This window comes from Talpa occidentalis, unplaced genomic scaffold (assembly GCF_014898055.3).
Source record: "Talpa occidentalis isolate TD23 unplaced genomic scaffold, MPIMG_talOcc4v2.1 talOcc4.10, whole genome shotgun sequence".
In the NCBI taxonomy this organism is placed as follows: Eukaryota; Metazoa; Chordata; class Mammalia; order Eulipotyphla; family Talpidae; genus Talpa; species Talpa occidentalis.
In genome coordinates this window covers 16,381,951-16,408,747 of record NW_023600993.1, presented here as the reverse complement: position 1 = coordinate 16,408,747, position 26,797 = coordinate 16,381,951, and the positions used below count along the sequence as shown (strand labels likewise).

The 26,797-nt window shown below is 39.9% G+C and overlaps 1 protein-coding gene across 6 annotated transcripts in view; it reads left to right on the top strand.

Moving 5' to 3' along the window:
- ZNF385D (zinc finger protein 385D) overlaps positions 1–26,797 on the top strand; it is an 860,299-nt gene that overhangs the window by 575,601 nt on the left and 257,901 nt on the right. The window lies entirely within an intron of this gene.

Below are 26,797 nucleotides of genomic sequence, written 5' to 3'. Positions count from 1 at the left end.
TGTTAAATATTTGTGCAGCTTAGTTGTGTGCCACGGTGGAGGTGGATTCCTCCCTCAGGTTTTCAGCTGAGCTGCCTGCATTTTCAGAAAACATGTTGAGGCTTAGGTCTGGGCGATCGTGGAGCCTGCAAGCGTGCTGGGAGCTGTACATTTGCACTGGAACGCTGCAACTAAATGTTAGCAGAGAAGGCAGAGCCCCTGCACTAAATAAGAAGCAGCCAGGGATTAGGACTGAATATCCTGTCGTTCTCCCTGAAGTTATGCTTTCCTTTTGTAAGTTCCATCTCGTGTCATCACCTCAGGGCATCTCTCTGATATTAAAAGGTTTGTGAGCCATCTGAGAGGGACTAGGGGAGATTCCAGGATGCAAATGCTCTGTGGGATTTCTTGGTTTGCTATCAATATAAAATCTAGAGTCTTTTTTCAGATAAAAGGGCATTTAGGTAAACTTGGGTTGGGGCAGTATTTGTTTCTTGGGTATTTATTTCTGTGTGTACTCTTTGTTTTGTTTTCTTGAACCTTTGAAACATTTGTGAAAGTATGGAAGGAACCCAAGTTGCAAAAGCTTTTAGTTGTCTTGACAGCAGTTTTGATTTCCCTATAATTTGTGTCATATTAGAAAAGAAGTCTTAAAATAACTAAAATTGACTTGGAAGCAACAATTCTCATTTCCTATTCAAATTGAAGCAGAATTCAGAGTTAAACCTCTTTTTGGAGGCTATCAGAGGTGGTACATTTATTTGTTGGCAATGAATATAATAGCAAGTGTTTACCATGCATTTTTTTTTATTTTGGTAAATGGAAAAGCTCATAAAGATAATACATCATTGGGATGAAATAAAATTTTGGCTTCTGTAATGATATTTGAGGAACAGGAAGTAGATTATAATTTTCCTTCTAAGTTTCAGCTTCTTGCAATAGTCCTTTATCTCTGTGGCAAGGAGTTAACCAGAGAGGCGGTACAGTATAAAAGTACCGTGCAGAGGTCAGCCAGGCTGTACTGGATTCCCATGGGGCCACTGGAGAAATGTTCCTGGGCTAGCTAGCTCATATGAACTGTGGGCTAGTCCAGTCATCTTGTAAAGCCCGGTGATTCACCGTGTAAGACAAGTTTTAATAGCACAAATTGAAATGTGATGTCCTACTTCAGACTGAACTATACTGGGTTAAAGGCAGGGCCAAAGTTGCCCTGTGTCACGAGCATGGTTCAGTCCTACCATAATTCCAGCATGAGATATGTTTTTCTATTCCGGGAGGAAATCGTGTGTATTTAGGAATGCTGTTTCTTTCAGGTTCTGCTGTGCAGTCCCTGGCTCCAGCTGTTAAACATCCAGAAGTCAGGGACCCCACCTGTCTTGAATAAAATGTGCGGTGCACAAGCTAGGGCAAGAACAATTAAGCATTGCACTCCAGGCAGGTGAAGATCAGTAACATTCTCTTTGCAAACCTCTTAAGACTTTGCACTTGGGTCCGTGTGTGTGTCCAAAATTTTAGCTATTTCAGGTAATTTTTGAAAACAATGCTTTCACTTTGCAGTTTGGGTCCCCAATACTTTCTTCTTCATTTTTGAACTGCAGAGGGTTGATCAAGTCAGGGAGAGTAGGGACAAAGGGAAAGGAGCTGCATTCTTGGGCTTTTCTGATTTGTGGGAATGGGGTAGAGGTGTCAGAAGTCTATTATTTGCATCCCCAGCAGGGAGTGATGAAGAGCTTGGTGATGCTGTAACAGCCAGTGAATTGATATGCAAGCAGGAGATTTACTTCCCTTATAAATAATCTAATTTGTCAGGGTTGCACACCCCTCCTGCAAATATAACTGAAGAATCGTTGCCTACACAGGCTGGCTGAGCCTTCCACCTCCTTCCCCTCGGGGCTGGGCCATTGGCCCCTGTCCTTGCTCAGCTGGAGTCAGTTGTGAGTGTGCAAGTTGGCGGAATAGGTACTATTTCCAGTTCTCGAGAATAGCTCATGTTTTGAGTGTGCTGTCTCAGACTTAGAAGACTAATGGACCCTTTTAATGACTTAAGCCTCACTCTTATCTCCTATTGAAATTTTAGTGCAGTGTTTTCAATAATTGTTCATTTGCACTTACTGCACAGTGATTTAAGAGTTTGCTGTTCAGTCACCGTGGATACTTTTGTTACTTATTCTATCGATCTTGCATTCATTACTTGGAGTTAAAAATAAGGTTCACATGGGAGAAAGAAAGGAGGAAAATCCCAGTCAGCAACCTGATCAGGATTTACTGTAAAAGCAAGGGAAAATGATAAATACTTATGAAGTTACCCTCCCCACCCCCATCAATATTTTACATAGTGAAAAATTACATGTGTTAAGGATGAATAGCCATTAATAATGTATGCAGAGATAAAAGCAAGGCAGCCGAGAGACTTCTCCCCAGATTCAAGAAGAGAGACCATGGGTGATTGTTAATACAACAGACCTGCACGGCCAGTTACAGTTTGGTTAAGAGGAGTGAGCTGGTGTGAAGGGCAGGCTCTTTGCTTGAATGCATCCAGGCCATTTCTCAGAGTCTGGCAGAAGGTTATAACTGTGGACTGTCTCTGTGTCTGAGTCATCTCCCCCTTCCCATCTGGCCCAACCCATTTCTCCACTGCTGGACTGATGAGTCGTTGCCTGTGGTCATGTCAACCTCACAAATTGTCCATGGTTGACCAGAGAGGTGCCATGTCGAAACCCTTAGCCATCAAGAGAGATAATGGGAGGCTGATTGCCCTGAGGAAATTCTGTGTGACTGAAAATCAGAACATTGTTGGACCCAGTCAGCCAGATGGAGACTCAGGTGAGCTTACAGCCAGGGAATGGCCGGGACTGGCTCCATCACAGTGCTCCTGGAAAAGAAAAGAAATAATACGCCATAAATAAATGAGCGGAAAGAAGTGAGAGATACTAGAGCTCACGCTAAATGTTGCTGTTGATGGTGTATTAATGAAACCTGAAGAAGAGGGCGGGCAAAATTTAGGAAGTATGATATCCACACAGTTTCAGCTGGTGTTAGGAGTCAACTGTCTTCCTTAAAAGGTATAAGAAAAATGAGAAAATAACATGTGTGACGATCATGGCACAAAATAGGTAATTGAGGTCGCTTTTAAATATAGCAGTTAGGGAAAAAATTAGTAAGAAAATTCTAAGCCAGAAACCTATCCCCCTGCCTAGAAATACACAAGTTTGTATACTGTCCTCGAAAAGGACTTTCGTTTTTCTCCTGGGATATTTAGAACATTCTTAAGTCAGCATTTACACTTTGGGTTGTGACAGGACCATCAAGTTTCACCTCTAAAGCAGTACGTTAGAAAAACAGTTAAGTGGCAAGGTTATGAGGAAGGAAATGTGCAGGTAACGGAAGGCATCAGAGAAAGACATTTCTCTTTTTGTGTGTGTTTCCAGTGGAAACATTTAACTCGTCCTAATTAGTTTGTACTGAGTGATCTGTTATGGGGAATTAAGTCCACTAGAATCGTTCTAAACACTGGAAGTGTTTCTCTCTTCCTGAGGCTGACAGGGGAGAGGATAATTCAGGAAGGAACTTGGGAGTGTAGATTACCCTTTTTAAAGTTTGAAGGCATTACCGCTATGTTTTATTGCAAATGAATCTAAATGACATGCAATAAATTACTACCTAACAGACATGGACAATGTGCCAGGTGAGAAAGGTGAGAATTGTTGGAAGGTATCATATGCTGAAAGCTGAAATCTAAGAGAACTTCAAATACCATAAAGGCTTTTCCCAAGAAGACAGTTCTCTTTTCAATCATATGACGTTCTTATTTTAAAGAACCAAATTTGATCAACATGCCAGTAACATGGATTTCTTATTATATACCCTGATATTTGAGCTAAAAAAAATCTTTTTTTTTTTTAAAGGGCCTTCTTAGTCCCTATAATTATATGGAAATTAGATGGCTTTATTTAAGGGTTAAGTTCCAAAATTCATGAGATAATAATGACTTTCAAAGTTACCACTTGTGGGTGGTATAATTGTTCCAAAAAAACAAATGAAAAATTTAAATTAGTGCTTTCTGACTTCATTCTAGATTTGGTCACAGCTGCTTTCGACTGAAACATTCTTTGATAAGAAAAAATGTGTTGGCTTGTGTGTGTGTATTTAACATGGATCACCAAATAGTGCTCCTGTCTCCTTTCATGTCATTTGATAGTTATAATATTAAATATTTATTTTAATAGATAGGCATTAAACTACTTTTTGAGGAGAGCTGATTTTCATGTTTAATAGCCATTACACATGTGTGTGTTTTAAAAAAGCAAGTCGCAAGGATAATTTTCAAGGCTTTTGCTGCTTAAAAAAGAGTGATACTTGTATAAGCAGGAACCTATTTCTACTTTGACCTTGAGAAAGAGATGTTTCCATTTGTATTACACTATGAACAACATGTCAAAAAAATGACAAAGGTCATAGTCGCTGCCCTCTGCCTCCTCTCTCTCACACTGTCTCTCTTTAAAGAAGCCATTACATATCATTTCCCACAAAGATTAGTTTTGCAACAGAATTTCACACATGATTGGTGGCATTAAGAGAAAATACAGCATAAAAGGTGGCTAGAAATATCAAAGCTTAAAATGGTTGAGATCATGCTTGAACCAAATTGCTAGGGTTGAAAATAGGAAGAAGCTTTGCTCTGTCGCAGCATTAAAATCGTTATGAAGCAGCTGGGAGTCCGCCTTCCTTGAATATGAACTCCTGGTTTGCACAGCCTTTAAAATGGAAGGTATTCCCAGGAAACCCTCTCTTTTGCCAAACCTGAAATGCATAGATACTCTGTTGGAGCCCTGCGTGGCATGGAGCCCCATCAGCTTTTCAGTTTTCCCTTTTTTGCCCACATGCAATATCACATTTCTGTAAGAAGGGAGGAAAGAGTCAAGTAACCTGGCCAAGGTCAGAACTGAAACTGGCAGTATTGTCAGGCTCAATGTTCTGAGCAAAACTCTGTCCCAAAGCATCACTGCCTGGTAGGAGATGCAGGCTGGGAGTTGGTGCTAGGTTGGCTGCCTGAGAGTTCTTTTAATGGATGAATGTTGTTGAATATGGCTCCTCAGCACCTCACTCAGCTCAGGGCCAGGCACCAAGGTCCTTGCAAATACATGTTGAATGTGCAAGAAAGAATGAGTACTGGAGATCTGTGAGCCAGAGTATCTTCCTTAGCAGATCTTTTATCCACTTCCCTAGCAGATCCTTCATGGCTGACCTTCTCTATGAAAACTGGCGTATGCATTTTGAGGAGATAAACAGCCCTCTTTGCTCCTGAACATTAACTGCATTTTTAAAAAATATGTAAAATTAGTCCTTAAAAGTAGATCTTAAAATAAATGTAAGGAATTCCACAGTCTTTTCTGTTCAATTTACTTCTTTCTTTATAGGACTCTGCTGTGTGAGACTAAGAGGGATGTAATCTATAGAATATTGAGACCAACACATAAAGATTTCTGAGAAATACCTAAAATCATCCTATAAGATGGTAGATTGTCTCTTTGTTTCAACTCACCTGATCCCAACCGCAGTTCTCAGCCTTCCTGGTCTTCAGTGAATTTGTCCCTGATGTTGGGATTTTGTTGTTGTGAGGTTGGGATAGGCAGGAGGGTAAACCCCCTATGTGCAAGTAATCAAATATGCTCAGAAGGGCTATGAGTTCCAAAGATTGACATTTCTGAAGGTTGAAGAAAATGGAGATAATTTTGACAACTATTTGCAAGGCTTTTGTAAAATGATTCTTTACCTTTTTCATATTCATGCATTTTGCTGATGAGAGAAAGTACTTGTGGCAGATTGCTCTGAGGATAAAAATGCAATAATGAATATAAACGTGCTTCAATAAACATGATCCCTTAGACTTGTATAACAATGTGTGTATTTTTCAAAATACATCAACATTATGCTTTTTTTATCCTCAAAATGACCCATTGCAGGAGGTAGACAAAATATAATTATTTCTATTTTTAAATGAGGAATCTGAGTCTCAGCTGACTAAAACAACTTTCTCAAGGTCACACAGTGAGTCAATATGAGGTTCAAGCCTCTAATTCAGTATTTCTGAGACTTTCTTTAGTACTTTTTTGCTTCTTACAGCACAGCATAGGGGAAATTTTAATGAGTGAAAGATTATTTGGAATAACACTGCTAGAAAAATAGTCTGGCTAATAAATAAAGAAATGAATGAAAATGATTGGGATTTAAGATATGCCTGTGTTTTCACTTTATGGAATCACAGTTAATAATAGAGATCTGAACATAAATTAATACTTTTTAAATTCTGCCTTGTCTTTTTATATCAGATAATTAATAATCAGAAAAATACTAATAAGAAGATATGTGTTGGCTACAGGCAGCACCCAGAATGTACTACCTCAGTTTCACAAGGCTGAGATAGATTAATCCTCAATGCTTGTAAAATAAAACTGAGTCATTTTGGTACATATTCTTTGATTTTTCAGAACAACACCATCTCCAGAGTTTGTTCAAGATAGAACTGGTCTTTATTTGTGACTGTTACAGAGAAAGAAATGGACACTTACTGCTTTTGTATCTATGGCAAGTCACCTGACATTTTGGATACCCAATTTTTCTGTAAACGGAGAATAATAATAATAATATTTCCCACAGTTCCCTTTTGAGGATTAAGCTATCCAAGGCATAAAAAAGTGTGTAACATCAGAAAGTACATGGTAAACCATCAGTAACAATTGATTCTTACTTTTTCACTTAATATCCAACTCAATATATAAATGTATAAAACTTGAAAAAAAATGTATCTGTTGGAATCAAGCCAGGAAACAGGAACCATGCTAACTAATTCACAAAACAGGTCTTAAGTGCAGACACCTTGTTAGATGGATGACGAGCGCTCAGGCCAAGGGATGGCAGTTAGTACTTAGAGATTAGCAATTGCAAGAAACTGGTCATTGTAAGATGCAGTGACATGAAGTAGCGTCTTGGAGGTCAGGACTAAGGGCTTCCTGGTAGGAGCTGAATCATGCCAGTCCTAAGACATTGAAGGAAAGGGTTCAGCCTTCTGTACAGAAAAAGACAAAGAAATACCTTGGATTCTCTCTTTCCCCCACACTCAGTGCCTCTTGCTCCTGGGTGGAGATTAGGACAAACCAGGCTGGGCCAAGCATCCTGCAGATATCAGCACCTGTGCATTCCAGGGCAAGTTCAAGAAACAGATCTCAGGTCAAATTGACCAAGGGCCTGCAGAGAGATCTTCCATGTAATATAATAAGTAGAACTTGAAATGAGAAAATGTCTGCAAAAAGATCTCAATTATCAGTGAGAGGTTTGCTTGGGAAAGATACAAATAAGAGGGAAAGGAATAGAACTGAAAAGTTTTAGGCAACATCCGAACTATCCTCCCAACTCAAGTACCTACTTTGGCACTTTCTGGTAATGTGGACAAATTATTGAACCTCTCTTGGTGTCCAGTTTTCTTTTTATACCTGGGTTAAAGAGTCAGTCTGGTAGGATTAATGAGCTGTTAGTGCAAGTTTCATAATCTGCAAAGCACCATATTAATAAGTCTTGTTATGAGGATATGAAAAGCCAATTGAATTAGAGTGAAGTTTATTGAAAAACATCAGCTTGGAAATATATGTTCAGCTATGCAGTCCAGCATTCCAGCAGAGATTTCTAGTGCCTTGTGAAAGAGAGCGTTTAGTTCCTTCCTCAATTAGCCCCTAATATCGTGGGGTGACAGGTACCTTCCAGGCCACATCTAATCTGTTCTTTGTCATTATTCTGTGACAATGGAAAACTGTGGAAGCAGAGGCAGGGGAGAAAAAGCGAGCAGGATAGGAAACCCTCCATAAAGATTGCCTGCCCCGTATTCTTTCCTTTCCAAGACTCTAATGGGGATAGACATATTGAAAGCTGAGGGAGTTTATTAATAGTTGTTCAGGAAGGGAAGAGGGATTTGGTATCGATTTTTATCTATCCTTCTATGTGTTGCTGGACTTTTAAAGACTGATTTCTTTGGCTGACTGGCTCTGCTATTAAAAAAAAAAATTAAGGCAAAGCATCCACCCTTCCTGTATGGAATTATTAGCAGCTCTCTCAGAGCCTGCTTGAAAAGCCCTGTGACAGTTCATAAGTTAGGGTGCTCTTGTTTGGAGACTATGCTGCAGTAATTGCTGGAAAATCCTTGCCGTGCACAATGGGAAAATGCCCATGATTATTAGCAAGTGTTTTAATGAGCTTCCCTGGGGAAGGATGAGTTGTAACTTAGTGGACTGGGGGGGATTCTATCCTGAGATAGAATTTCTCAGGATTCCTATCCTGAGAAAGTTTTATCAGTTAAAATATGCATTAGAAGGCTTTAAAGTACATTTTTCCCCTTTAAAAGAAAAAAGTTGTATGGGATCCTAAATACAAACCTTTTGGTAAATGACTGCTGTGGGGGCACTGTTGCCTCATTTCCCCTTTTAGTTGCTGGGTAATTGAGAATATCGTGAGCAGCCCACACCAAGGGCCTTATGGAATTCTTGGTTTCCTTGGTCAATTCCCCTACTACCCTATTCCCATTGGCAGGTGGCGGGGCCCAGTGGCAGACCTGGGGAATGGAATAGACTGAAGGCTGCTCCTTGCCAGGAGCTACCACTAATTATTTCACTGGCATCTGCCTTTTCTGTATAAAACCCCTCCATTGACTCAGAAGGACAGAAGAATTAACAACCTCTGGTGGGTGATTTAAACCACTTCCAGAGTGCATTGTGTACTCTGCGTGTTTCCGGATCACCTCAGGTAACCCCGGAGCAGGCTCAGGATTTTAACCCAGGACAGTCAGAGCCCAGGATGTTCTTTCCCCTGTAACAACTGCCTCCCGTTAGGGAAATCAGTGGGTGGCATGAACTGCCTTGTGCTGTCCCCCTGGTCTCCTCTTGGGTCTCTAAAGGATGGGCCCTCCCTTCTACAGAGTTTTATGGTGGTGACATCCAAAGAGACTAAGTCACATCAGCTGATTTGGGATCACAGTGGTACAAATCACTGACGGTTCTATTAAAATGCAGACCTTGATTGAGCAGGTCTTAGGTAGCTGGGATTCTATATTTCTGCTGAGCTCTGAGGTGGTGTCACTGACCACATTTTGAGTAGTTAAGGCTTTAGAGGTCATTCAGCTGAACTACGGCTTTCTGCAGATGTGGGAAATCAAGTATCTAACCTAAAATCATATGTCTGTTTTACAAGATACTGAATGGTCCATGCTGTGAGTTTCAGTTAGGGTGACCAAGCAGCCCACTTTACCTGGGACTGAGGGGGTTCCAAGGATGTGGAGCTTTTAGTGCTGAAACAAAAAAATCCTCATTTTGGACTAACATGACTTGGCCACTTTGTTCCAACATTTCAGGTCTGAATCCTAGTGTCATCGCTTGAGACTAAGTTCCCCCTGGAGAACCTGGGCAAATAAGCTGATCTCTTTGAGCCTCAATTTCCCTATCTATGAAATAGCAACAATAGATGATATTTCATGGAAGGATTGTAAGGGTTAAATTATAAGATGTATATAAAAGCAACGGCATGCTGTTGGAATGTTCATTTGCGCTCAGTGTTGGTGATGGCCATTGCTGTGAATTTATAGACCCGGTCAGCAATCCCCTGCATTACTGAAAAGAAGAAATACCCCAAAGAACAGGTGTAAGTGATCATGGATCATCTTTGTTGCAACCTCTCAGCACAGAGAGGGCAATCGCCTGCCTGTGATAAGATGATCAAGGTGGGGTAAAGTCATCCTGGGTTCAATGCACCGTTTGCCTGCCCTGAATGTCAGTACTAATGTTTGTTTAGTTTGTTCTTTAAGGAAAGAAAGGTCTGGCTAAGGTGTTGCCACCTTAGGACGTTATGACCTGGCTTCCCTTGTTCCTGTTGACCTTGTTTATCCATTAGTGTTTCTCTAAGCTCTGTAACAACTCAAGAGGGCAACTAATGACTGCGCCTTCCATCTTCCAACCCGTCATTGTGTTAGCAATCAATATCCTTAAAACAATATACACACAAACAGACAAGCTGCGCTGACACCACAGCTTCTCCTAAAAATGCCCAGGGAAAGGGAAAAAGAAAGCTCACACCAGCACAGAGTCTGCCAGAAGAACTCTGGGTTCGTAAATGTTTATTGAGTGCAGTGCCAAGCCCTGGTCCTCCCTCTGATGCGAGACCTGAGTTCCACTTCCTCATGCTCAGTTGGCCGGTGTCGGGTGAATGAAGTTGACTTTGCCAGACCTGACTTAGGAAAGCCAACTCACTCACCTCCTGTCAAATGCCATCCGCTTAGCAGAGCCCTCAGTTGGCCAAATACGTGAGCATTATGTGCGTAGCGAAGTGAGCTTTTGTTAATCTGTTCTGACTAGTAAGTAGGGCTGCTACAAGCAGCAAATGATTCCACAGTAGGGGTTACCGGACCTGAACTGCTGCCGAGTCTATTTTAGACAGAAGACAAATGAGCAGCTAAAGCAGAAGCTACTCTTGTTTTCCTTGAGCCTAAAACACAATTGAAGCAAGAGCCCAGCACGACTACACTTTCACGGAGGTCCATATAGAGGTGAAACTAGGACATATTTGAATGCCTCTGACCCTGTCTCTGCCCCCTACAGCTGTGCCCTCTGTTATCCTGAAAGGGCACTAAACTTATGGAGGCAAATTCTTTTATTTCATCGGTAGGAAAATAGAGACCATGTGATCAGTAAATGCGCACACCTGCCTGGCCGGTACCAACACTCAAACAAGAAAACTCACTCAAATGCAAGTCTCATGATGTAGTGGTGTGAATTTGAGTGCACTGCCCACGCCTCAGCTTCAGAATAAATGGAGATGATGGTAACTCACGCTTCTTTACAAGGCAGCATTGTAACCACTAAAAATAGCTAAGATTTTATTAAGTTCCTGCCAGTCACTGTGCTAAGTTTATCAGCTGAACTCATCCCCTGAGCAGCCCTGCAAGGAAGAATGACCAGCACGCCTATTTCACAGATGAGGAGACAGAGGTGCAGAGAGGTGAGGTAATGGAGTATATGACCCTGTTGGTTGGGTCATACCCAAGATGTCTGACTCCCTTGCTGACATTTATCACATGACCTTGAACACCAAGCCCATATTCGCCCTCTCCAGGTAGAGGACTGGTTTCTTCACATGGGCAACAAACCAACAAGAACCAGCACCAGGGGCATCACCTCCCAGCTTGAGGACAAGCAGTTGTCTGGTGGTGGAATCTGAGGCTGCGATCAGGGAAAAATCCCCAGTTGTGTTCCAGAAATTCTGCACATGGCAGGAGGGAGAACATTCCATCCATGGAAGATGCAGCACCAGTCACAGCAGGGCTCCAAGGTCATGGCTCAGCAGTGATGCTCAGCAGTGAGAGCTGGCAGGAGAGAAGCTACAGCCTGTTTCCCTGCCTGCACCTGACACAGGGGCCACACTCTTCCAAATGGCCCAGCAGATTGCCCTTTGCACTCAGTTGTTCCTGGGCACATCATCCAATGTGCCATGAGTGGTGTGAACCTTTCTTATAAGAAAATAGTGTGAACTTTCCTCGTGTCCATGGAGCACCAGGAACTGAGATAAACCATGAACTCTTTTTATACCCTTGATAGAAGAGCAGCAATTTTTCGGAAAGGTAATACAGGGACAATTTTTAAAAACTGAATATTATAAAAGGGTAAATAATGAAAGTTAAATCTCCCACCTCCATCCTAGTGTACTTTGTTGCAACCGAGAGACAGAACTCCGTGGAAGGGTGTAGGTATAAGCCCTCGCCCCCTCTTGTTTTGACATGGATGGAAGCATACTGTGTACCTGCTTTGCATATTGCTTTATTTAGCACCTATTGATGCTGCTTATTTTTTAAATTTTATGGTTACATAGTATTGTAATGCAGGAACTTATTGTAATTCAAGTGCACTTTTAAAAGAAAAATAAGATTTCTACATTCTTTTACTACTAATAAGAGTGACTATCATTATGCATTATTAATTCTGTGTGCTTCTGGACACACTGGTCTATATTTATAGGGTAAATTATTAGACATGGCTTTGCTGTGACAAGTCATAATTAATTTTTGTGGGTATTGCCAAAGTGCCCCATGGAAATTTTTTTTGACCCATTTCTACATACAGGTCTATCATGAAAAAATAGAATAACCACTTTCAAACTGTTAAGTTATTTATGCAACTTCTCAGAATACGAATTCTCAGAGTGGATCAGAAGGTTGGGACTGCCTGCTTTTTTATCCTTGCTGGTTCTCCAGTTTATTTCCATTCTGCTAATTCCATTTGGATATTAGTTTTAATATACAACAAAAATCTATGGTTCATTATATTGAACAATGCCCTATGTTAAGAATGGGGGTAAACTTGACAGAAAGAATGCATCTTGTTTGTGAAGTTACACCCTATCACTTCAAAACAAGGATGCTCAATTAGTTACTTCTGAAGTCAGAGTCCCAAGTATGGTTGAAAGTTTTATTTTCTTTGGAGCCAGTGGGCATTAAAAGGTAAAATTCTATTTGCTTAATTTCACATGTCAGTGGTTCTTTTATTCCTAACTTCACATTTCTTACTTTTTCACTGTCTCTATTTAGAACACATGAGGTTTAGAAGTAGTCTGTCATGTCTACAACATGTCATTATAGTAAAAATACCACAATTAATAAAGAAACAAAACCCCACGAAGTGATAAGGTCAATGTTTTTTGACCTCCTGATAAGCAATAGAAGTGTCTTATTTCTGGATGTTCATTTGGAATCTCATCTCACATCTATTTGTCTATCGATTGATCGATCGGTCGATCTGTCTACCATCTATATGACATCCATCTCTCTATCTATAGATAGATCAGTGAGAAAAGGAAGATAATGAGTTCAATTATTTTATTCAAATAAAGGGTCAATAGTGAGTGGTATCAACTAAGCCGTCTAGAATCCAGTTCTATTGTTTTTTCCCCCATTATCCCCTAGTCTCCCTGGGCTGCAAAGGGAATGTTCATTGTCTTATATTTTCTTCATAGAGAATCTCGGAAATGAGTATTATTCTTCTCACTTTACAGAGGACGAAACTGGCATTAAGTAACTTCCCCAATGTTATTCAGAAAGTGTGGGAGCCCACAGTTGAATCCAGCCTCACATGTTTTCTACTCCTCCTCTCTGCTTCTTGCATTCGAGGCTCCAGTCTGCCATTATGTGCATTAAGTTTGAATGTGGGTGTATCCCTGTGCTTCAAACGAATTCAGAGATCCCTCCCAGCCCTAAAATTCCTTGATTCTACAATAGCTGTGGGGATAAAAGGGTGGAACTCACTGGAGCAATGAATCACTACAGCCCACATGAGTCCCAAAAGCACGATCAAGTCTCCCTCATTCCATTCCTCACTGTCAGCAGTGTGCACCATTTATCTCTTGTGTAACCGCCGTCATCGTCCCTAATGAGTTTCCTGAGTTGATTTTCTTATGCTTCGAACTCAGCCAACACTTTGCTTTCCCAAGGCTTTGCTGCAGATGTGATGCTCCCCACCACCTCCAACCTGCACACAAATAACCTTCATGTCTCCGTCCCTCCCTGGCCTCTGGAAGTTCTTATCCCCAAAGGACAAAGTTGCAGAACTTCCAGTCTTCTTGCCGAGGTTCTCGTCCCAACTTATCTTGCAGTTTCACTTTTACAAGACCCCCCCTCATCTCATCCTAAAGCCTGACTCTGCAGAGCCACTGCCTGTTTCTTAACTCTTCTGAGATGTTGTCTCATGCTATCTTTAATTCACAATGTATTTTTGTCCTCTTTGTCTATAAAAATCTAAGCAGTCATTATTTCTTTCTTATTATGTTCTATCCTTTAAACATTTTTACATAAAAAACACAGGTCTATGAATTCTCCAAGAAGACCCACTGCAAATGTGCCTCCTCTGAGAAAAACATTTAATTATTTAAAAAAAAAAAAAGAGTAAACACCCTTTCTTTGAATTTTCATGTGTTACTTTTCCAAAACATGTCTGAGCAAAAATCTTGGAGTGCTTTAAAAGTTCTCTGTTACTATTTTCCATTCTAGATTTACTGAGTCAGAATCTTGAGGGTAGAGCTGAGGAATCAGTATATATTATCACAACTTTGTGTGTCTCTACATAAATAAATCTATACATGTAATGCACTTGTCCACAAAATACTGTGAGGATTTAATTGCGAACTAAACAAAATGGTTCTACAGTTTATCTGAAAGAAGAAACAAAAACAAATGCACTAGGAAATTATGAAAAAGGCATCTTTTGACAGAGGAGACTTATCTTAGATAATATTATAAAGCTGTACTAATTAAATAATTTGGTCCTGGATAGTGTCTATTGCTAGGGAATAAAAACAGATTACGATATCTGGAAGTAAACCCCAATATTTATGTACATGGGGATTTAGGCTACGATAAAAAATGACATTTTAATTCATTGTTGAAAACAGAAACTATTAAATAAATGGTTTGGGTACAACTGGATAGACATTGCGACAAATAAACAAATCAAGTGATTCCCATTCCACTTCTTATGCCAGAGTAAATTATAGATTGGATAAAGATTCAAATATAAAAACTGAAGCCATAAATTTGTACAAGGAACCCTGGTGAATACATTTATATTCTTGCACTGGAAAAGGCCTTTGCCATCAGTCCAAAAATTCAGATGTTAAAGGAGAGAAATGATAAATCTAACTATATAAAATCAGTAACTGTTTTGAGGAAAAATAATCCCCAAAAGTAAAAAAATGAAACCAATGACAAAACGGGAAGAAGTTACTTATATACCAATGTCAGATATGTGGCTACTTTTCTTTAACAGAAAACTTATAAGAAACAATAAGACAAACCCCTCACATGAAAATTGAAGAATATGAATAAACATATTACTAATCAAGAAATATGTTTTGCCAGGGAAAAACAAAACTGCACTCAATTTCATAATTAACAAAATATAAATTAAAATAATGGAATATATATGAATATATGTGTATAATATATTTATGTGTAGATAGTCTTTCAACTGGGCAGATTGGTAACTATTTGAAAATGTATTTATTTTTTTAATTTGTCACTTTTATACACCATTGTCTGTAAGATAATAACTTTCTGCAAATTTTACACAGTATGATTCATAATAACATTTATGTGCATTTTTTTAAAAATAGCAATTACCCTTATCCTTATCCTAGCAAGCTTGTTACTAGGAATACACAGCAAATTCCCAAAAAGTCACTCACACAAATGATTAAGGATATTAAATGCAAGGTTAGTTTCTAAAGCACTAACTGGAAATAACAAAAGTAAACATAAGTAGGAGATGCATTAAATTAAATTATGGTACATCCAAAATGTTGAAATACTGTACCTTCATAGGGAAAAAGTAAGCCTTTATGTTGCAATATAAAAAAAAAAAAAATCAGCATATAAGAAAGCATGACTCAGGGTCAAAAGAAATCCCTTTGGGATTGAGAATTTAAGAAAGTTCTTTGATAACTGTGCTGATCTAGCCATGTGTATTTCCAAAAGGAAACATAAGGACTCTGTAGCATTTGCTGACTCGGACTGGACTTGGGCTTTGAAAGCCTTTCTGCTTCCCTGGGCTGGGGCTTCAAGCGTTTTCTTCTCTGCCTTAGCCCGGCATGAGAACAGTGCCTGGCACTTCACAGATGCTCAATAGCTGTACGTGGAGCGACTGGTTTACTTCTTTCTATTTTCCTCAGCAAACATTATCCTAATTGGAAAAGGAATAAGTTATTTTTGTCATTCTCTGGTCTATATTTCTCTGGGTTGCCAAAAACAATAATCGTTAAATATGATTGTGAAAAATATATGTAAAATCTTCCCAAGGGGTCCTGATGCTCAGCCAGAGCCAGAGCCCCTGCTGGGGCATCCTCTTCCCTCTTTCAGGTGCCAGCAGAGAGGTTTGCAGTGAGGGATCGTCTCTCTTTTAGGTGCAGGTAGGGACAGCTCCTGCACAGTGCAGACATATGCTTTCTATCCCCTGTTGTGTCGTGGGGTCACTGGCTTTAGTCTCCCCTCCTGTGCCTGTTAGCTTGGAGACCCTGGCCAATTGCCCGGGTGTTTGTGTCCTGATAGGGCTGCTCTCACAGTGAGAGTATGCCTGTAGGATGCATAAGCCACGTTCCTCATCTTGTTATCCAGCATGGAGTGATACCGTCCATAAATGACCATTTAATGAATGAAGACAGATAAATGAGAGGATGAAACTCATGCATTATGATGGGAGGCCCAAGGCAGCTACTCTGTGGCTCAGTCTATCTGGAGGGATTTTAATGAAAAATCATCTGGTGATTTGTTCCAGACTGAATATACAATTATTCCCCTTCAAGCTAGTCTCCATTTCTTGTTACTTAGCCAGGTCGCCTCGTCTTGCAGGTCTAGTTCTTACCAGCGATCCCAAGTGACATCAGCCCTTAGGATTATGAAAGCCCTTCCTGTTCATCACCTTGGCTTTCTGGGCAATTATTGACCTTCCAAAACTCCTTTATTTTCCTTTTGGAATGGATTTCCCATCTAGTCCATTGACAACCCAGTTGAGGACTGTATTCTGAGATAATAGAAACCCAGGCCGATTGGGGCACAGGGAGGACACACACAGCCATAGTTATCTTAAAAATACATTGTGGGCAGAGAGAAGCTTCCATCCCACTGGAGTTCCTCAGAGTTGACAAGACTGGCAGAGTCCTTGAGTCACACTGCCTTCCGCTGCTTGTGAAATGACAGTTTTATCTTCAAAGAGAGTGGAGTAGGAAGATAATCCATTTGTACTGCGGGTTATAAAATAAGTGTTGCCTCTTTTTAATCTTAAAATAGCCTTTAAGCCAATGAGTAGCAAACCAGTTTTTAAATAAATATGGAATAAAAAGGCATTATGGTTTTACATTCTCATTGTTTATAAATCTTTATGCCTGAAAGTGTAAGGCATCTTTGAACATTTAAAACTGATGCTTACCATCAGTGACACCAGCTTGGTGGCTGGGAGATGACCTCCAGCTCACCTGATGAGTGACTTGGCATGGAATGAAGCAGCATTTCTCTTCCAGCACTCAGGATAGGGGCAGCAGAGAGCAGCAGTGGCAGGGAGCGGCAGTGACAAACGGGTCTTTTTATTAGTAGGCTCGCCACATAGATGCTGAGTTCTGCCCTGTCCTGGTTACGCTCTAGATACTGGAGGCAAATCAGTAGATAAAACAAAGATCCTTGCCCTTCAAGAATTTATAATTTGGGGGGAAAAGATAGACACTAAGCAACAAACGTAACTAATAAGTCTTCCAGTATATTAAAATATAATAAACACAATTGGTGAAAAACCCAGTTCAAGGCTCCAGAGGGGGACTGGGTAGCTGGGACAGCCTCGTTATGCAGGTGTCATATGAACCACTGTCTGAACCGAGCTGAATTCCTGCGCTGTCATGAACTAGCTGAGTGACTTGGGCAGGGCTGGTCCCTGACCACCCCACTGCTGAGTTCCTTACCTGTAAAGTAGGACTAATGTGAACTGCTGTGGTGGGAATTAAAATGACTAAATGATCTATAGCAAATCTTGAGAAACTGTAGGTTTGGTATTGCTTGTTTTATTATTATCTATTTAGGTGGTCTACGCTTTTGTTTAAAAATGACAAACAAAACACTTTTGAATTCAAAGTATTTCTTTTAAGTGTATATGTGTCTTGTGTCACATAAGCTGTGAGCTTCTGTTAAGACCTTGAATTGTTTTGTTTTTTTTTTTTGTTTTTTTTTCCCTGTAAACTGAACCTGTGAAAGAAAATGCCACCATACTGGTTGGGTGGGCATCTGATCTTCTCTTCCTCTCACCTTATGTAATATGGGGAAACCACCTGTGTCCTAACCTAAGCGGACATCAAGAATAGAAGGTCACACTTAGCGGGGCAGACAGAAGGAACCCAGGAAGCTAGCGGAGATGACAGGCAGGTCTGAGACTCATCATCTAACCACCCGAAAGTTGCAGAAAGCTCATGCAGGTATGTGGAATGGTGGAGAGAAAGCAAGATGGAAAAATCTGGTCTACCAGGAGACCTATACTGTGGATTTGGGGGCAGTTGGGGTAATAGGCAGGTTTTAGGATTTTGTTCAGTGCCAGCAGGTTTCAAAATTGGTTTGGCACCTGCAGGAAAGGGTCTAGCCTCCTTGGTATGGAGATTGGCAAGACAGTCTAGGTTATATTAGCAGCAGAGCAGAGGGAGCTGGAATTATGAACTATGGAACTGTAACTGACACGGAGGGGCTTCCTGGCCTCGCCACTGGTTTAACTGGAAACAATTCAGAATTCTAAATTCCTCCAGCAGGAGGGGCCTGGGCTCCTGAGAATCTAGACTTCTGTCTGTCAGGCAGGCCTGGGCCTTGTGGAGGCCATTGCATTTCCTGCTGTAGAGACAGAGAATGAAAAAACAAGGCAAAGCGATAGGGCCTGAGCACCAGCGAGCTGAAAACATTGTTTTGCAAGGGTAAAGGGCAGAGAGGGTGAGAGGAAGAAGGCTGCGTGTATATATCGTATAAAATATCTATTGTTCTCACACTATGGTGTCTAAGGAAAAGATTTTATCCAGAGCTGCTTTGCCAGGTTTTCAACCACAGGGGAGGCAAATGCTATTGTGCAGTGTGTCTGTTAGAAGCAGTGACTTTCCTGGGGGTGGCCATTGACTAACATTACTTGTTCCCTCCAGGGACCAGGCATGCCACCCTGCTACCCTGCTATTTGTTTGCAAATATCTCTGGAAGATAGGACACTATTACAGTTCAGACATTAAATGCCAGGCTTGGCTCCAGATTCCATGCTGATTTCTATAAAATAGCATTGAGAAGCATTGTGTATTTATAAACCCATCTTTCCATAAAGTGTACTATTTCACTTGCATAACTTAAAAAAGTCTGAATTAATATTACTACCATTGCTGAAGGATTGAAGGATCAAAAGTATTTGAAAATTAGATACCTTCCAAAATAGAATTTTCTTGTTCTCATCTTGATTATAAACCCTCAAAGAAACTCAAGGTACCATGAATTTAGTTCTTTATATTTAAAGATGAAGAATTTTCCCCCCTTTTTGGGGGGTTTTCCTTTTTTAAGATGTGCCAACTCTTGGTCCACTTGTCTTTGGACTATTTCTTTTTATAACCATGGGAAGAATGTTTCAGACACCACGAGACAGAGCCAGTCCAAACAATTTCAGTTGCCCTTTCTTCCTACACAAAGGAATGTCCGGTCCAATGAAGATCTTACCCCCTGCTTCAGTTCTGCCTGAAGGTTGGAATCTCAAATTCCTTTGTTCCTGTGTCTTGAAACAGGCAGAGGTTCCAACAGACTGAGATCTTGTAAGGTCCTTCTGTGTGATGATTCTGGCAATGGCGGAATTATGGAGCTGGCTATGCCCCGTTCCAGGAATATAGCCCCCAAGATTATATTGACAATTAAACTCTGCTTATGAGAAAAAGAATCCTATTACAACTGCCTCTTGATAATCAGATACATTTTCAAAAAGAATTCTAAGCAAAGCATCATTCAGCAAATAAGTATGTGCTCTTTATGCCCACTTAATTGTGGAGTTTATTTTGCAAGAAAAAGGTATAAATGCATGGTCATTAGCAGGATTTTTGTCACCATTTAGAACATTTCTTGAGACTCTCCTGCGAACTGAAATTGCATTTGAGATCCTTCTCCCTTTCTTGATAGACCAAAAGGATGTTCAAAGCCCCTGCAAAAACTGGAGTCAGAACTACCTGGCTCTATTCTGAAAGAAGTCATACAAACAGATGTATATGCCTGCATAAAGTGAACCAGCAACTTCTCTATTGCTGACCAAAAGACAGCTCAGGACCATCAAAACAACCAGTACCCAAGCAATAGTCTCATCAACAGAGTTTGGGTGAAGTTTGACCACCCTGATGCCTGGCTTCCCTCGTTGTATAGACAAACACAGTTTCTTAGTCAACACAACTGCAAAAGTTGGATAAAAATCTGCAATTGAAATCCTAAATGCCTCTTCAAAATTAATATATTAATCACTGTACTGTTTGATGTAAAAATGTGATTCCTCCCTTTATCCTAAGATATATAGTCTTACTGAAACTTGTAACTGGTTGAGCAATTCTCTCTGAGGAAAATCTGTCAAACGATTGCCAGTTTCAAAGCCTCATTTTAATGATCTAATAAATTCTTTGTCTAATCATCGCTATCATTGGCATCATTCTTTCAGGTCACATAACTCTTCCTTCCCACCCTCACCACTACCTCAAAATAGGTCTTCAAATGGCATATAATAGGACTCCGGGGCAAATATATTGTTAGTATACCCAGTCAGAAACACAAGCTAAAATGATAGCTGTTCAGAATAGAAAGGACCTTGATGCTTCCTCCAGGTCAGTTTTCCAGAACTGGAGTGTGTGGCACCACCACTCCAGACTTCCAATTCAAGAGCTCTGAGGTGTGACCCCAGAATTTGCATTTGTAACAAGTTGTGAGCTGCTGCTGCTGGTCTAGCAACCACCTTTTTCGAGGTCCCTGATTTTCAACCCTGGCTGCACACTTGAGTCATTTGGGAAAGTTTATACAATCCCAATGCCCAGGCCACTTGCTGAACCCATTTAAATTAGGTTCTCTAGAGGTGAGAACTTGGCATCTGTATTTTTTCAAGATCTCTAGATGATCTCAATGTGCAGATGAATTGGAAAACCACTGTTCTGGGTCCATTGTTCTTTCTCCTTATTTTTCAAACAAAGAAGAGACGTGAGATAGTACAGGGTCATGCAGCTAATGATGGAGGCAGTTTTCCTGATGTCTGGACTAGGGCACTTTACTACATGACATTCTTTACCAGTATGCCTGGATTTAAAATTTAGCAAGGAGTACATAATGAGTGCATAATGTGACCTCTGCCTATGAGTCTCTTGAGATCTTGTTAAAATGTGGATTCTGACTCAGCAGGTCTGGGTGGAGTCTCAGAGTCTGCATCCTGAAAAGCTCCCAAGTTCACTTGGGGTAGTGAGGTTAAATTTACCTTTATATGGACTTGATGAGTATTTAAAAATTCAAAAACAATAGAAAACATGGTCCCAAATGCTGGATAATAACTACTGCAAGGAAAAGTAACTTATCAGAGGCAACTATATTAAGCCGATTTATAGCCATTTAAACATTAGAGACTTTTGAATAAGTTTCCTTCCTTAATTTTTTAAGTTAGAATTTCAATAACAAAAAAAATATAACTTTCTGCTGAAAATAGTTTAAAGGTAAGAAAAAAAAACTGAATGACTTGGGAGATGACTAACCCCCATGATGCTAATTAAAAAAAAAAAATTGATCCAATTATGATTTTTGGTTCTGCCTAAGCATTCCCAATCATGTTGGGAAGTAAACACCAATTGTTTAATTTTTCTCTTTCCTGATTTCACATTTAGGAGAAGGTAGTAAACCACTGTGGTTATGTTTTTTGCCTCTGGAATTAGAATGTCTGGGCTTAAGTCCAAACTTTGCCACTAACAAGCTATTCGATTATGAGCATAATACTTAATCTTGATGTGGTTCAGTTTTCTCATCTATAAAATGGAGATACTAATCGTACATGGTTTGGATAATTTTTGAGAGGATTTAATAAGACAATGCATGTAACAGTCTTAGCAAATATCTAGGCTCTAAGGTCAGGTGTCTAGGCACTTCGATAAATATTGACTTCCATTGTGATTGTACCTCATTGGCTGGTGGCCGCAGCTGCCTCATTGGTATAGACACCAAAGGTTCCCAGGACCCTGTCTTCTGACGCAGCTGTTAGGAATGTTCCTGGAGGGATTTCTCAGGAGACCAAATAAGAACCATTTTTCATATCAGTCCCAGGGGATCAAACTGCAGAATGGAATTGTTTGAGTAGGAGCCTTGGAAGCATTTGTCAGGAGCAAACTTGGACAAGCACTCCAAGAGAGTTCCCAGCTAGCTGACCTGCAGAACACCAACAGCCTATTTCTGATACATATCATCTAGGTACACCTAGGGGGCCATTTTAGGGCAGGCTCATGTGTTTACACATTAGTACAGTGGTTTGCAGAGTAGCAACTGAGTTGTCTGCCTAGAAATGCATAATATCTGGTCCTACCTCTCACTAACTGAAGTTGAAACTCTGGACTGGTGTTTAACAGTCTGTCGGTCTTCTTGATGATTGTGATATAGGTGAAAATGTGTGAATCACTGATATAGATTTAGACAATCCTAAAGGATTTGAAGCAGAAGAGTGATATGAAGGGGCTTTGTATTTTGGGAAAATATCTTGGCAGAATATTGCTTCAAACCTCTGAATCTTGGACTGACAAAAGGAATGAGGAAATCATACAAGGGATTTGACAGTCTCTTATGTTTCCAAATATCTGCATGTTTGAAAATCCTAGAGGGGCTCAGAGTATTCTCTTGACCATATCCCTTCTACCCTTCTTTTACTGTACTAACTGGTTTTATGACTAAAAAGGTGAATCTTTAAATGGATAATTGTGTTTGTAAAGTCTTTTTACCACGCATTTTCTCAATCAATAGCTGAAGGCAAAATATTTATTCATGTAATATATAGCATGGATTTAATATGTGTGTCAAATTTTTTCTAGCTACAGCTAACAAAAAGAAAGAAAGTTCCCTACCCTGATGAAACTTACATTCTAATGGGGATATAGAGACATCCCAAGATAAATAAGTAAACAGTTTCCTATGCTATATAGGAATACATTTTTAAGTAGAGTAATAAAGAAAGGACAGGTGAAGAGAAATATTGAGGGTCAGGGAAAGTTTCAGTGAAAAGATACAAATTGAGTAACACATTTAGGAAGCTGAGAAATCAAACCAGGCAGATATATAAGGGCAAAAGTCATTCTAGGCACAGGCACAATAATGTAAAAGCCCAAGGGAGGACAGTGCCGGACAAATTAGAGGAATGATATGCAGTCCAGGGTGGCCAGAGTGGTGGGAGAGGAATATTGAGTTACAGGAAATGAACTTTGTTGGTTGAGGGTTGTAGTGGCAAGAATCATAAGGAGATGCTAGACTGATAGGAATCTTCGGTTATTGTAAGACCTTTGATTTGACTCTAATTTGGGAACATATTGAAGTTTCTGAGGAGACAACAAAAGTGATCTGACATATGTTTATATAGTATTATTCTGGCTACTGTGTTGGAAATTGCTTGAAAGTGGGAGAGGGTGGAAGCAAGGAAATCCATTGAGAATCCATCAGAATATGTCAGTGGAAGCATTGTCATTTACTGGACATGAGTAGCCACAACAGAGTTGGTGAGAAATATCTGTTTTAAAGATATAACTGACAGGGTTTGCTAAGGAGTTGGGTGTGGGATCGTAAGGACCATTCAAAGTTTAGGGGCTTGAATACCTGGAAGATGGAGCTCCCATATCCTGAGGTGGAGATGATATTGAGAGAGCACCAGACTTGAAGGGCGAATAGCAGGAGTTTGGTTTTGAACATCTAATTAGGGCTTGAAATGCCTGTTTTATATTCAAGTGGAAATATTGCATCGGCAGTTAGATTTTTTTTAAGGTGTGGACTAGGGATGTAAATGACAAATATGAAAAAAAGTATCAGTGATATATTAAAACACAATACTAGACATTATTGCCAAAGAAATGAGTATAAATACCACATAGATAGAAATTTAATGGATTATAAGAATGAAACTCTGAGGTTTTTCAGCACCTGGGGTTCATGGGGATGAAACAGCACCAACAAAAGAGAATAAGAACAGCGAATAAATGGAGGGGTAGGAGGAAAACTTCAACACTATAATCCATGGAGCAGTGTTCAATAGATTAAGTAACTAGAGAACTGGCTATTATCTTTAGTGATCTTAGTAATGGAAGTTTCCATGGCCTCGGTGTAATGAAGGCTTGATTGAGTAGAATTAAATGAGAGTAGGAACCAGGGATTTTGGAGACAACAGGTATTGACCGCCCTCTCAGGGAGATCTTCTGTAAAATGAAGAAGAAAATAAAGTATTTGCTGAAAAAGGATGTGAAATCAAGACAGTTACATTTTCTTATGTTTATTTTTGAAGATGAGGGGAATAACGTTTGGAAATTAACAGGACAGTAAGAAGGGATATTTGATGATGCAAAAGAGAGGAGAGAGTTAAGGGTGATATCTGTGTGCAGACTTTGGGGAGGAGATAAAGAGGTAGTGCCTTCAGCTTGGAATATAGGCAATTCATCCCCAGAAGGCAAGAGTGCCAGAGTGTGTAAATTCAGGTGAGATTATGGGAATTTATGGTTTTATACATATTTTTGCTTTCATTTCTTCAATGAAATGTGAAGTATGACCCTTGGCTTAGAGATGGATTGGGGAAGAAGCTTTGGAGGTTTCAGAAAAAGGCCGAAAAAATTAAGTTGCTTGGCTAGGGAAGCAGGAAAGTGAGTAAATGAACTTGGAAAAGGTAATTTGTTAACTGGGCAACATGCAGGGCCAATATGAACCAATGTTAAGGCTCTGTGTTAACTATCATGGATTTAAACTGAAAACAGTAACTACAGCAGGTTTAATGTCTTCTCGTCCCAATATAGTTGCATAAGGACAGGTATCAGTAGGCAAAGATTTAAATTTAAAGATGGTGTCAATGGTATAAAGTGGCAAGAAAGGGCTATATAGTTGAGGATGCATGCAAGATTAACTAGAGATTTAAGGTGAATAAAGATGGAAAATCATGAATAGAGTGAAGAACTGACAGGTCAGAAGATTATAGGTACACATGGAATTAAAGAGGGTCTGAATTGGTGTAACAGAAGTAACCCTGTAAATAAGGAAGTTGGTGGTTGGTGAACAGGATTTTTGAAACTGAGGTCATGGTGAAATTTCAGCTATTGGTTATGATAAGGTCCAGCCTATGACTGTGGGAAAGACTGGCAAAGGGAGGGCAAGATTGTTAGAGTAGAGGAAGTTAGGAGTAAAAACTCCAGGGAAATGGAAGTGGTGAAACAAGTGCTGAAACCATCCAGAAAAGAAGAGGCATAACGTAGGGTCACTAGTGGTAGCAACAGTGATAGTGATTGCTCTGAACATGTGATATTTGAAGCAAGAAGTAGGGATGGTGAAGAGAGGCAGGGAGAACACATAGTCTACCTCCCTACCCAGTGGAACTAGGGAGGTAGAAGGGAAAATGGCCACCTCAGGAGGATACCACAGGGAAGCACTGCTTTAAGTTCCAAGACAGTGAAAGGGAATGTTGTGGAAGAGATTTGCAGGGATGCGCTGAGGTGAGGGCTGCTAGTTGACTTTAGCATGGAGAAGTAGGGCCTACAGAGGAGCCATCTTTTCACTTGAATGAGATCTCCCCTGTGTTCTGCTGTGGAGCCTTTGGGGCTGCTGAGAAGGGGTGCTTACTTTTTGTATGTAGAATTGCTCTTGGCTTCTGGCAATGGAAGTAGAGCTGCCATCTTAATTTAAACATGTGGCCACTCTGTTGGTTCCCTCCATTGGAGGTCCTTATTTTTGTCCATTTGGAATGATGGGGAAATAAATGAAAATTATTTTCACACTGAAAAGTGATTCTTAAAAAAAAATCTGGCATCACTGGTAAATTGAAAATAGTGTGTGTGTGTGAGTGTGTGTGTGTGTGTGTGTGTGTGTATATATATATATATATATATATATTTGTGTGTGCAGCGGATTGAAACTGAAAGCATCAAAGCCATTTAGGAGTCCATTGCAATATTTCAGGAGATAGAGAATGAATTAATTCACAGTCAGTAAAGGAGAAAGGATATGATGGATTCAAGAAATAAATTACTCTTGATTGAGTAGAGAAAACTATATTTGCTCAGAGTACATAAAGGCAGCCAAAAGGTCTTATGTATTTAGACAACAGTAAAATCCATGTTTTCAAGAGCTTATATGTTTGCAAACCCGAATAATCTCTATTCTCATTTCTTCCTGCATGAAATGTTCATAGTGGGTACCAACGTGTACAGAGTAATTTTTTTAATGTTTAAAATATTTTATTTTATATAATTCTTACATCATTTTTCATTTTTGCACAATGCATATATTTTCATTTTGGTTATATTCCCCATACAATTGCACCCCCCTTATTTTGACCCTAACACCCTTATTTTGACCCTAAACCCTCCTCTCACCTCCCCACCCAAAGTATGTCTCTGGTTTATAGTTGCTTGTAGATTTTGATTTTTTCTTTATTATAATTAGTCTTTTTCCTGGTCCCTTATTTGGGTTTTCTAGATTCCTGTTATGAGTGAGGCCATCCGGTATTTTTCTTTTTCTTTCTGGCTTATTTCATTGAGCATGATCCCTTCCAGCTCCATCCATGTTGCTGCAAATTGCATGAGTTTATCTTTTTTGATCTTACACCAGTGAGAATGGCACAGATTTAAAAAACTAGCTACAACAAATGTTGGTGAGGATGTGGAGAAAAAGGAACTCTCCTGCACTGCTGGTGGGAGTGCAACTGGTCCAACCACTATGGAAAGTTGTGTGTAGATTCCTCAACCTACTAAAGATAGAGCTTCCATATGATCCAGCAATTCCACTCCTAGGTATTTACCCAAAGGACACAGAAACATTAATTCAAAAGAGCACCTGCACCCCTATGTTTATGGCAGCACTGTTTACAATAGCTAAGCTATGGAAACAACCCAAATGTCCAAAAACAGAGTAATTTTTTTTAAATAAAAGTTTTACTTAAGTAGCTTTTCTCCAAGGTGTACAATTAATGAAGAAATTCTTTTTCTTATATATGTACTTTTCTATGATTTAAAATTA